We start from the raw sequence: 9,752 nt of genomic DNA, 5'->3' as shown, positions 1-9,752 counted from the left end.
CACTTTGTTTGATATGTGTAGATCTAATTTACTTACTAAGTATTATAAATTGAAGTGAGAACAATCTATTTTGATTAAGGAAGTCAATGTATATTTAATAAATTATTTTAGTAATGCTAATATCAATCTTCATTTTTTATTTATCAAATTGATTAAATCATTTTTTAGTCTATACCAATAATAATGAAATAAATTTTTATAAATAATTTTTTATTCACTAATTTTAGTGAAATAAAATTTGCTACATTATGGTTTTTTTAATAACTGATATAAATAAAATCAATCTTAATAAACTATTTTTTTTATTCATTGATGTTAATGAATATTTTGTTTTTGAGTTTGTATTAATATAATCTATTTTTATAAACTATTTTTTTATTATTGTTAAATTAGTAATTAACTTGTATTTAATTTAAAATTAATTAATTAATTTATGTGAACTTGAAAATTAAGATAATTGAAATTATAATTTAAGGGACACGACATTGTGTCCACATAAGGGGATAGTTGTTACAAAATCTATAATATTTTAATTAATATTTAAATGGTATTATTTGGTAAACTAATTTTCTAAATATAATCTAATTAAGGAAAATACAATATCCAGACCATAATTAAGCTTAGCCCATTTCGATATATTCGGACCTAGTCCAAGTGAATATCCAGGTCCTAGCTTATATTGGGGTTAGGGTTTCATTGACTACAAATTTCCTCGGTGAAGAAGGCAAAACTTAGAGAGAGAGAAGGAAAGAAAGAAAATCAATGGCGTCGACAGTGGGATCAGGTGCGGCGGTGCCATTCTAGAGAGCAGCGGCGGTGCCGTTCTGGAGAGCGGCAGTGCCGTTCTGGAGAGCAGCGGCGGTGCCGTTCTGGAGAGCAGCGGGGATGACGTACATATCTTACTCGAACATCTACGCGAATCTGGTGAGAAACTGCCTCAAGAAGCCATTCAAATCCGAAGACCTCACTCACGAGAAGGTCCATTTCTCCATTTCCAAATGGGATAATGGCGTTCCCCAGAAGCCCAGTAATCCTTTGTCTCTTTCCATTGTTGGTTTTTTCTTTAATTTTTTTTTGTCGATTCGCTTGGTTGCCGAGAAAATTTGTGAGGAAAAAGATGAGGAATTAAAGCATAAACTCATCGTAGCTTCATTTTGTCTTTTCCATTGAATTTAGTGGTTTGGTGACTCTGGGTATTTTTAGAATGCTTTTCTGGATCTGTTTGGTTGCTGAGAAAAACTGAGGGAGAATGAGATTAAAAAAATTGCATAGAAAATAATCATAAGCTCACTTTTTTTGTTTCAATCAGTTTTGGATTTTTTTTTCTTTTTTCAAATTGTAGTGTATGTCATATTTCTTGGTAACTGATTGTTTGATTAACGAGAATCTTGGTTGAAATTAGGATTTGTTTGGCTGTTGAGGCATTTTGAGTAAATAAGGGTGAAATTTTAAATTATTTTTCATTGGCCTGAACAAAACTTAGACTAGGCATTATAGGAATTTTTTTTTTCTTTTTTCTACTGGAAATTGAAACAGCAATGTAAAAAAAAAATTCAAATTTTCACTTTTTTGTTTGTTCCTTTGATTCTCAACAAGCAATTGGCATTCCCATGTTCACACGACTACCACCATTACTCATCGCCCTCTTCCTTTCATAGGCTTCCACCAACGCACCTCAGCACACTGCCACCAACTCTATATTTGCTTGTGGAGAAACAACAGGAAAAAAGAACTAATAAAGTGAGAGCTTTGAATATCCTATTATTTGAATTTGTTCTTTTAATTTGTTCTTTTCTAAGATTTCACAATGTTCATGTATTGGTGAATTTTACTCTGTTATTTTCTCTATCATCTTTCACTTTATCTTTTCCCTTTTTACTCTCTTTGATTATAGAAAAACTAAGGAAGATAACTACAAAATAATAATAATAATAATAATAATAAATAAATAAAGAAATCTTGGAATATCCTATTTTATAATTTTTTTTTTCCCATTCTTTTCTACGCAAAGTGTTTATTTGGTTCACAATTTTGAAACTTGAAATTCATGTTCAATTTCATTTTTATGTTTCAAATTAAGTTTATAGGCATCAATGGTTAATGCAATTATGTGTCTCGTTTTTGTTGTGCCAAAAATAATGTGACATCTAACGAGTTCTTTTTTAATCTTTTGTTTTCGTTTTCTGCTAGTAAAAGATGATGTTTCATTTTCTTTAAATTGATTTATATGTTGATCTATAATATTTGGATGTGTTAATTGAAATAATTATGAGTAGATTGCCGTTAACTTTTATCTCTACTATTTCCTTTACAGGTGTATAGCAATACCATTGGATTTTTAATTCAATTTGAAGAAACATAACTATATATTTGGGCACACAAAAACAATTTGCATAATGTGATATGGTTTTCTCTTTAATATGGTTAATTGTTTAATTTTATTTATTTATGCACTTGAATTTTTACTTGGGTTCCTTTGGTTTGGTTCTTTCTCTTTGTTTTTTTTTCCTCTCTTTTTAGGGCTAAATTTTAATGTTTTGATTCATGATTGTTTGAAACTCTTTCTTTAGTTAAATGTTGATATGCTATTTGATTGATAAGCAATAAATCAACCCTCACAAAATTTTAATTTTTCATTTCATAGTCACAAGCCAACTAAAATTGTTTCTATAGTCCTTAATTAATTAATTAATTTCTTTTCAAAATTTATAGATTTAAGCTCTCAACTAGATAGCTTGTGCATTTATTAATTCTTGAAATAAAGACAAAATTTGCGCACATAATATCTATTACCCAATTAGAATTGAATGAGAATATCCTTGATTTTTTATTTTGTTAAGTTTAGATGCATTTGGTGCATGAAATTAATAGTGAGTATGATTTCTATGGATTTGAATTTAGATATTTCATTATTTGTGATTGAGATAATTAAAATTTCTACTCAACTTTAATTTCAATTATTTCTTGGATAATGTGAGTTTTTATCTATTTAAAAGCCAAAATAACATGAAAGATATAGTTGGAACTTTCTTTTTCTCTTTTCCTTTTTGCATTCCTTTTAGAAACAAAAATAAGTATATTTTTATAGCTATTTAGGTCCATAATATAAAAGCACAATAATTAAACTTAGAATTCATTCTTAAAAATATTTAATTGTAGTTAGATATCTAATTTCTCAATTTGAGTTTTCTTTTTGTTAACATGGTTTGTTTTTTCTATCATAGGTTTGAGATAGAGGTGTTGGCAAATTTTGGGGTCTTTTTAGAGGGCAATGCTTGAAGATTAATGCTAGAGATATGGTATCTACAAATTGCATATATGTTTGATGTATTCTTGTAATTGAAAGTACCTTATAATTTGAAAATGGCTATTTTGATACTTGTTACTTACTTTTCTATTAATGTTGTGTCTATCTTATTAGGTATCCAAGAAATATGGCAAAAAAAAAAAAAAGAAGATGATGAAGAATTAGAAACCCTCCTACGAAGATAGTATTGTACTTTTTAATTTAAGTTTGTATATTATTGATTACTACCCAAAAAGTGCTATTTTGCGCTTTTAATTCATTATGTTTTAAGCACTTTTGTGTAGTAGTTCTCCATTTTTATTCCAATTGGCATGTTAAGGACCTAGCAATGACTTCTAATCATATTTGTGGCTAGTTTTAGTGTTTTGACAGCTTTTTGGTTCATTAAGACAAGCCAAGTAAAGGAGAGAAGCAAAGAGGAAAACAGAGTGAAGAAAATAGAGGACAGCAGCTGCAGTCTTCCTTTGCACTTTTGGAGCACTTCCCGAAGTCCATTTTCTACATTCTATATACCATTTCAAATCTCAGGAAGTCAAGAATCCAACACTTCAAACCGTGTACGATTTGGAGCTGAAATGAGGAAGATATGGCCTTCGGAAGACAACTACACCAAGCATGTGCGAATTTCGCACAGCAGCCCAAGCTTGTGCGAATTTCGCACAACACCTTCCCCTTGTGCGAAATTCGCACCAGCCCATGCGTTTTTGGTGCGCAATCTCCTCTGTTCTGCCGACTCCACATGAGATCTTTTCTTCAGATATTTTTGTATAAATTTCCATTCTTCTCCTTGTAATCCACCAACCATAAGATTTCTTAGCTAGGAAGGTTGGAAAAACTTCTCTATATATATTCCCTTGCATCCATTGTAATAAATATATAAGTATGTAGAATCGATCAATATATAGAATATACAGAGCCTTGCTCTATTTTTCCTTCTCTTTTATTTTTCTTTTTCTTGGAAGCCAAACAACCTCTGAGGATGTTTTCCTAGAGGATGAGAGGCTAAACCTTTGGTTTCTTGGAGTGAAGGAAGCTAGGTAAAAAGTCCAGATGCTAAAGTGGAAAACTCTCGTGCATTAAATACAGGTAGTTGGAGTTCATAAATGACTTTTAAATCTAAAGTTTTGCTTTAAATCCCTTAGAATCACTTTGAATGGCCAATACATGGTAAGCTTCAGGTCTCTGTGGATACTTATTGCTAGATCCACATCAGTCCATTAGTTATCATGTACGAGCCATTGGAAAGTGGCTCAAGGTGAAGACCCATAGTGTCTAAAGCCATTAATGGAACTTGACTACCATTTCTATTGACTTTTTATGGATTAAATCTTCATTGTTAAACCTATACCAGTTCGGGAAACAACCATCCTTTATGTTGTTGTCCCCAATGCGAGAAGAAGAATCCGGAATTTCCACTTCGCATTTTGAACTTGATCCTAGCAACCCTTAGCTCCGGGAGACTTTCTTTCTTCCATTTTTACCTATTTCTATATTAGTTTAGTTTCAAACACCACTTTCAAAACAAATTTTATTTTCTTTTAAACTTTAAGTTTTTGACAAAGGAACTCATCAGACTCAATTTCTAATCTTGAGTATATCACTGGTAGAATGAAAACCCATCCCAGAGTTCGACCCTAGAGCCACTATGCTATAGTAGCTTTGCTACGCTAGTATGAGGTCATAGGTTTTATAAATGTTTTTTATTAAAATACCCGACTTTCACGGAATCAATTATCTTAATTGAATGTTTGTAATTAATTTTTTTTTGTATATAGAAAATAGAGAGTAACTAGAAAAATATTTATTCCATTGTGTTTTTAATATTCAAATGTATATATAATAATTTTTTTCCTTGAGTAATAGTTCATTTGTCTGATTTTAGGACTTAATTATTATTATAATAATTAAATAGTACCAAATATGGTAATAGGTTCATTTTCCATTAAAAACTAAAAATTATAATAAAATAATATTACATTTTTCATAGGCAACCTTGACAGATGGCTAATGCCCAACATTGACATCTGCACTAGCGAGAAACCTTGACATATTATACTTATCCTTAACATTTGTTGCAGCAACCTTGATAGAAAAGCGAGTTAACATTAACATAAGATCAAAGAACCTTGACATATGTTGAATCCAACTATGACAAAAGTGAAAGAGACATTGACATATGTCATACTAACAAAGATTCCATAATTAGTAGAAATAGAAACAATCTTGATATATGTAAATGTCAAGGTAGATTTAAACTTTTCTTGACACTGGCATAGATGACATATATGAATAGTAACATACCTTGACAAATATACCCTATCTTGATGGTGAAAAACTATCAATGAAAGCCTTTTTTCTTGTAGTGTAAAATGCGTGCAATGAGGCACCATTCAAGCAATATGTGTGAGCAATGTCCCCGACGATTGGAAAAAGTAAATGAGTAAATTCTTCAAAATCACTTAAAAACCCTTAAGATACACGCCCTTGTACACCCTTGTACATTTAGTACATTAGCCTTTTACACTTAGTGTAAATGCCTTGTACAGTTGTAGGAAATTGACCTAGGTACAACTTAACCAGTGCATATGGGCTGGTTAACGACTTCCCAATGTCATGGCTTAGTGAACAGGATGAAAATGAAACTCAATTTAGTTTCCTATTCATCATAAGTGCACTAACTAGTCCCCATAGCTTACCTTCTGCACCATACCCATTTATTCTCTAGAATATAAACCCAACAACCAGATTATAAAGTGAGGAATTTTCAAATAGCTGAAATGCCAATTTTTAGGAGATCTTTTCCGACGGATTAACTGGAAGTTTCTTTCATTTACTTAGCTTGTGCTTCATTCGTATGAGGCAAGATGGATATGATCAAAGCCTCATTTATACCCCACCCTGCACCCTAAAACACGTTGTTATTAAGTTCAAAATTTTTTAAGAACACCCCAACACTAGATCAAAACGGATGTCTTTCCTCAAACCTTGTAAACAAACATCCACCACATCATCAAAGTAACCAACATGAAATCAAAATCTCAGAAAATTTAATCACACCCACCCTCATTTCGATTTGGGAATGATGATGATCACATATATGCGAAGGCTTTTCTAAGTTGCTCACAATCCTCGGCTGCACGATTAGGGGACATTCATAGTTGGCTTCGTCTTTGACCATGGTGTTTACAGAGAGAGAGAAAGGGGTAGGAGGGTGGTGACCCTTTTTGCCATTTATTTGAGATTTTTTAGTCAGCATGACATGGCATTTCAAGTTTAACCACTTTAATTTACAACCAGCTGACTTGGAACTAATGAAGGGCATATTGGTCAGTTAATATCTCATAGCCTTCCTATTAATTTTGTTAGATATATGGACCATTTGTTAATTTTTGGGCCCAACTGGGCCCAAAACACAATTCCCCCTTAATTAAATTAGGAGTGTACTAGAAGTGATGTCATACTTAAGGGTTGTCAAATGTCATATCTAAATACATGTAGAATTGGGCACCGCAAAACAATGGAAGTATACCTTAAATTTTGATGGCAATCAAGGGTAGTTTGGTTACATCCTAATATAGATAAAGGTAGTTATGTCAACTCATATTTGAAAAGGAAATATAAAAATGGAAAAATATAAAGAAAATCATTTCTCTTCATGTTCCCCTAAGGTTCTTCTTTCTCTTCTTCTCACCTCCTCCTCCTCTTTCTTTGAAAATTTATTGGCAAAAAAGGGTGTAGAAGTTGGGTACAAACATCAAAGAGTAGAGATTTTTCTCTCAGCTTAGAAGAGACATTAGAAGTTAAATAATCTCATATTATATTTTTCCTTTTTCTTCACCTATTCTTTGGGCAAGTGTTGTTAGAAATTAAGTTTTTGTATGTGTGAATTTTTTTAATATTTTCAAACCATTTTTTCTTACTTTTTGGTACTAAGAAAGTGGAGGAAAATATTTTATTTTAAGCTTGATTCACATGTAAATTGTTGAGAAGTAAATGAGAATGATTTCCTATGATGTTGCTACTCAAGGGGTATTTAGTGATACTTGTCAACCCATAATGGGTGAACCCTAATTTGTTTCAACATTAGAAAGACTCAAATCAAGTTCAAACAATCTAATATAATAAATTGATTTGGGTTTATGGAGGTAACTTTGTGAAAAAAAAAAAAAAGGATTTCCCAAGAATGAGAAATACCCTATTTTTCTTTTTTAATATTCTAACCAGTTAGTGATTTTTTATTTTTTGGGACTTTTTGCTAAAATATTAAAATTCTAAATTATTTTTATCAAATAGTAGACTTGATAATGAGTCTAATTACCATTCAAGTCTTATTACATTTGGACCATATTTGCCCTATGAGAAAATTTTGAGAAGATTGGGAAACACGAGGGAGTGGTTCACAAAGATGGTTTAGATTAATTATGTTTCTCAAAATTTTTGGGATTAGATTTGAAGAATATTATGCTCCAATTTTTTTATATATAATATTAGACTCCATAAGGATCTAACCTATAAATTTCACCCATTTAGAAATTGATAGCTTAGTATGAAAAATTACAAAGCAATGGATAAGAAAATAACATGATTCAATTAAAATAATTTTGAACCACTTAGGTTTCTTAAAATTTTGGAATATTTTGGTTAAGTATCATGATTCTTAATTATTTTTATATGTTGTTGCACTCAAAAAAGGAAACTATAAAGTTTAATTTCATATGATTCCAAATTTGTTTTCATAGGAAAACAATTAAGTAATCCTTCATGGATTTTTAGTTAGTTATGGTGACATAGTTTTTATTCTTAAGAGTTTTAACATTATTATAATTTGTTTTAAGTTTATAAATTATTTTAAAAAAATGTAGACTTATCATATATAAGATTTGAAGAGTTTTATAATTTTTAGAACTTTCTTGGTTGGTGAGAAAATTTGAGAAAATGAGTAGCATAACAACATACTATGTTTTTGGACAAATCCGGAACTAATTTAGGTTAAGGCTTAATTGATGGTGTTTTAATGACCATTTGACTCAAAAATTAATTTATGAAATTTCTAAACTCATCAATAAATTCTTTGACTTAAGTTTCACCTAAATTGAACTTCATTTGTCTATCCTTTAATTTTTAGGAAAATTACATATTTTAGTGAGTGTTGTCTAGTTAAGAAAAAGTTAGGAGAACCTTAGAATCATAGTTCCCTTTTTATGGAATTTTCAATTCTCTAAGCCCATTTAAATTTCTTTTGTTAAGGAGGATTCAGACTTTGTGGAGCCATCATACTACAAGTTCTACTCTAGTTTTGATTATGAGAATTTCGTGAGTAGTTAAGCTATGTATGATTTTGCTAAATTTTTCCTAAAATAAATATCTTTTGCATATGTTATAGATACTACTTGTTTAATTTTTCAAAAGGCACGAGATATATGTTGAATTCTTATTTGATCAAAATGCACATGATTTATGTTGAGTTGCAAAAATAATTCTTACCTTGCTTTCAATAACTTATTTATTACTATGCAAATGTTTACCACTAATGACATTATAAGATATACCCTCACAAAGTGTTTTGTGTAATTTGTTCCAAGACTCCACACCACTTATGTAGCAAAGAGGGAGGCCTTAAGATGAAATTGTGGGTTATGATGTCGAGCTAGGAGGTAAAGCCTAAAGCAGTAAAGTATGCTTTGTTGTGCCCTTAATGGGATGACCAACAGATGAGCTCTTTGGTATTGTAATCTAGGGTAGTGAGACCCTGAATACCATGTAGATGTGGGGTTCAAGGGTAATAGATTTTTGTATGGTCAATCGATTAACCATAAATATGTCTAGACCTATGATTGCATATTTTTCATCTCATACATTCTTTAAATGTTATTATGATTATTCTATACTAGTTTGTAAGTATCAAATTTATTATAGATATGTTTTAGAACCTTTAATATGGATTGATTATCCTAACACTTGTGTATTATGACTATTCACTGAACCTTGTGTTTAGCCGATAGATTTAATATTTTTTTTTTCTTTTTTTTTGTCATGAAGACTTTTGTATTCTTGTTGAAGAGAATTAACTTCAAAGAGCAAGTCACAAGGCATCTAGCTATAGTGTTTTCTTGTTAGACCTATGGGACATCTAGTCTATCTCCATTATGCATTTTAGTTCAACTTAGTTAATCTTAGTCATGTGGCTCATCTTGTAAAACTTGTTTCTGTTATCATTATATCTAATCGTTGTTTTATTAACATTATCTAGTAGTATTGTTTCATTCTTTTTATGCTCCATACAATTATTAGAATGATGATTTCATTTTAAATTTTGATCTATAGTGGGCTCACTATTTCCTAGCGAACCCTTGTTAGGGATGGTCGCTACACCTGTGGTTAAAAATCCATATGCCTAAATTTTCAAATCATTTTGATTTTATTGGAGAAACTCCCAAAATGTCTA

The sequence above is a fragment of the Vitis vinifera genome, chromosome 18, assembly GCF_030704535.1.
Source record: "Vitis vinifera cultivar Pinot Noir 40024 chromosome 18, ASM3070453v1".
NCBI classification, from domain to species: domain Eukaryota; kingdom Viridiplantae; phylum Streptophyta; class Magnoliopsida; order Vitales; family Vitaceae; genus Vitis; species Vitis vinifera.
This window is presented reverse-complemented; position numbering follows the sequence as displayed.